The sequence below is a fragment of the Notolabrus celidotus genome, chromosome 18 (assembly GCF_009762535.1).
Source record: "Notolabrus celidotus isolate fNotCel1 chromosome 18, fNotCel1.pri, whole genome shotgun sequence".
Taxonomy (NCBI): domain Eukaryota; kingdom Metazoa; phylum Chordata; class Actinopteri; order Labriformes; family Labridae; genus Notolabrus; species Notolabrus celidotus.
The window spans coordinates 9,187,945-9,190,674 of record NC_048289.1 but is presented as its reverse complement, the minus strand read 5'-3'; the positions used below and the strand labels follow the sequence as shown (position 1 = coordinate 9,190,674).

The window sequence follows — 2,730 nt, the reverse complement described above, 5'->3', positions numbered from 1 at the left end:
ATGACTTTAAAATCTCTACTATATTCAGTTCCTGTTTTATTTCAAAACGTTGCGAAACCGTCATTTCCGGTTCCCTGGAGTGTCTGCCGGGGACGCGCAGGCGGTCTTGAACGTCCCCCTGGTCCTCATTGTGCAGCCGAGGAAACATCGCAAGGTTTCGACGACGTTGGTATGAAATGGCAGAAACTGCTGGTGTCACGGAAGCACAAATAGTAGGTTACGTACAGGCTCCACGTGCATTTAGTGATGATTCTGGCCTGTTAGTGTGAGGGAAACGAGAGTGTACCCGGAGGAAGAAAAAGGATTAAAGAGCTGTTTTCTTTCCAAACCCGTCCGGGTTGTGTCTCCAGGAGGCAGCGATCAGCGACTGCGGGTCGACACTGCTGGAATTAACCGAAGAGGGGTGAGCTCGACATATGGATGTTTTTCTTCCTGTAAGACATGTTTGACGTGTTTCTGTCAATCGTTGGGGGATGGGGTTTGTCATGTTCGTGTACTGTAAATAGGTGTTACTATAGTATAATGGTCCTCCCCAGCAGCCAGGACAGGTCTGGCCTAACTGGTACAGGCAGCCAGACTTCGTGGCTACACTGGGAAGCACACTACTGTAACCTTCCCATGTAATGCTACACACACATTAGCACCGCTTACTATGTAAACCTGTGAAGCGGAGGGTGTCGCCAGTCAGATAACTAGTTAAAGGTTCAATCGACATGCTTTGACCTCCAGTTTGTGGCTACCTAAAGACATCTGCAATGTAAACAGAAAGCACGTATTGACGCCATTGAATACACCCCGTTTTATGCTAACAGCAGTCTGCTAATGTTTACTGCTGTGATATAATCATGCATGATTATTTGTAGCTGCTTAAAGCGTGTGCAGACTCCATTCCTGCCCTGTTAATCCAGCACAGGTGCCTTTACACTGATTTTAAAGGAGTTGCAGCATCTCTTAAAATTAAGAAACATGATCAAGGATGATGGAAATCAGTGTTTAGCTGTATGCAAAGTGTTTTTGATTTGGTCGTTTTCACGTTACTGATGCATAGCTGCTGCCTCACTGACCTATGAATTAATAAAACACAGATATTAGCTGCTTTGTGTATAATGAAACAGGGATGTTTGAGGTTTAATCAGCATGTTTGAAGTCCATGAAATAACCCGTGATACTTCTCATTTTTTGAGGACATCCAGTGTATTACTTAAGCCATATTTGGGCGATGTTGCTGACACACTGTAAAGAGCATTGCTAGCAAGTCTCTCGTGCCAAGAGAGCAGCAGTGGTCACCTACAAGACCCAAGAAATCTGACTCCTGCAGGAAAAGGTAGTCTGCAGAGGTGGGAATATGACTTGTGGCTTTCATGTGATAAAAACAGATTCAGATCTGGGGTAGAGTGACGGATTTAGTACCACTTGAGTGAGATGGATTATTTTCCTTTGATTCTGTGTTTATATTCCAGTAATTAAGTTTTAAGATCACACTTCATAGATCAGCAAAGAGAGAAATCCAATTAATTCATTTTATCACACATCATGACACCTTCAAACTATTGAACAATCCTGTGGCACATTTTAAATTGTTTCCTCTTATCATGCAGGCCTAATACATCCATGAGCAAAGAGTAGCATACGCAGGTGGTCCTGCTCTTCTCAGGCAGCCAAGGCGACCTCTAATACAAATTGGATGATCGTATATTAAATCTAAAATATAAAAAATAAGGGTAAAGACATTTCACCAGTCTTTCTTGTGTCTTTGCACACCTCTGTATTCTGTTCAAATTCTCCTCCTCCTAGTATAATGATTCATTTGCAGTTTTTCTTTTCTCCTTGTGTAAATATATTTGTTCTTACACCTCACAGAGCTCACTTTACAAAAAGCTGTGTACCAAACTCAATAGGGAAGCAAATATTTTGCTTGTATTTTTTTTTCAAGAGAGGCCACATTGATATATGTGTCATGGTACAAATGCTGCCACTAAGTCTGCTTAAGTTTTAAACTCACAACTACTAGACTTCATAAGGAAAATTGTCAACAAGTTCACAGCAAATCACAGCATGTGTGAGGTGTTTTATTGAGAGGGTAGATGAAGGGGTTATGATAATAATTTACTGTTTGAAATGGGCGTGTTTCCCTTGACAACCTGCTGTGAGCTCCACAGGATCTATGTGCTGTGGTTTGTAACTTAGGCTTCATGATTAAGGTGATAAAAAGGGCCTGAAGAATGTTTAGGCTGTAGACATGGATTTGTTGATGAAGTAGTTGACATTATAATGTTGGAGTCTGCTGTCTTTTTTGTCTCATACATACACACCTTCCAAAAAGCTGATCTTTACTGCAAAAATAAATATGTTTAAAACCTGGTACAAAAAAGGATTTTGGTCTAAATAGCTAACTTCCCAACCGCGCATATTGTATATATATTATAAACAGTTCATAGCTGTTAGCAAAGAAGCTAAAGGCCCGCCTCAACTCCACCTCTTTGTTTGTTGGTTGGTCAACCATTTTTCATAACAAGGCAATTTACAAGATATTAAGATTATGAGTTTTCCATAATAAGAGGCACAGCTGACTTGACTGACAGATGGGAACACTGTAGCTGTTGGCTAGGAGGCTCAAAGCCCGCCTCTTTACCTCACACTAACTCTACAGCAGTTCGGTTGAGTTCAGCATTTCCAATATGGCTCCAATCGACGATTGGCTTCAAAACAACGCTTCAAAAACAGATGGGT

General features: G+C 41.3%; 1 protein-coding gene across 3 annotated transcripts in view; it reads left to right on the top strand.

Moving 5' to 3' along the window:
* Positions 1–62: 62 nt before the first annotated feature.
* Positions 63–2,730, top strand: part of mapk8b (mitogen-activated protein kinase 8b) — a 37,127-nt gene continuing 34,459 nt past the window's right edge. Inside the window, exons 1-2 of one of the 3 annotated variants that reach the window (XM_034708080.1) lie at positions 73–212; positions 351–403. The gene's annotated coding sequence lies outside the window, so the exon portion shown is untranslated. Of the gene's footprint in view, positions 435–2,730 lie in introns of all 3 variants that reach the window. The other 2 variants (XM_034708078.1, XM_034708082.1) reach the window with 2 other exon arrangements.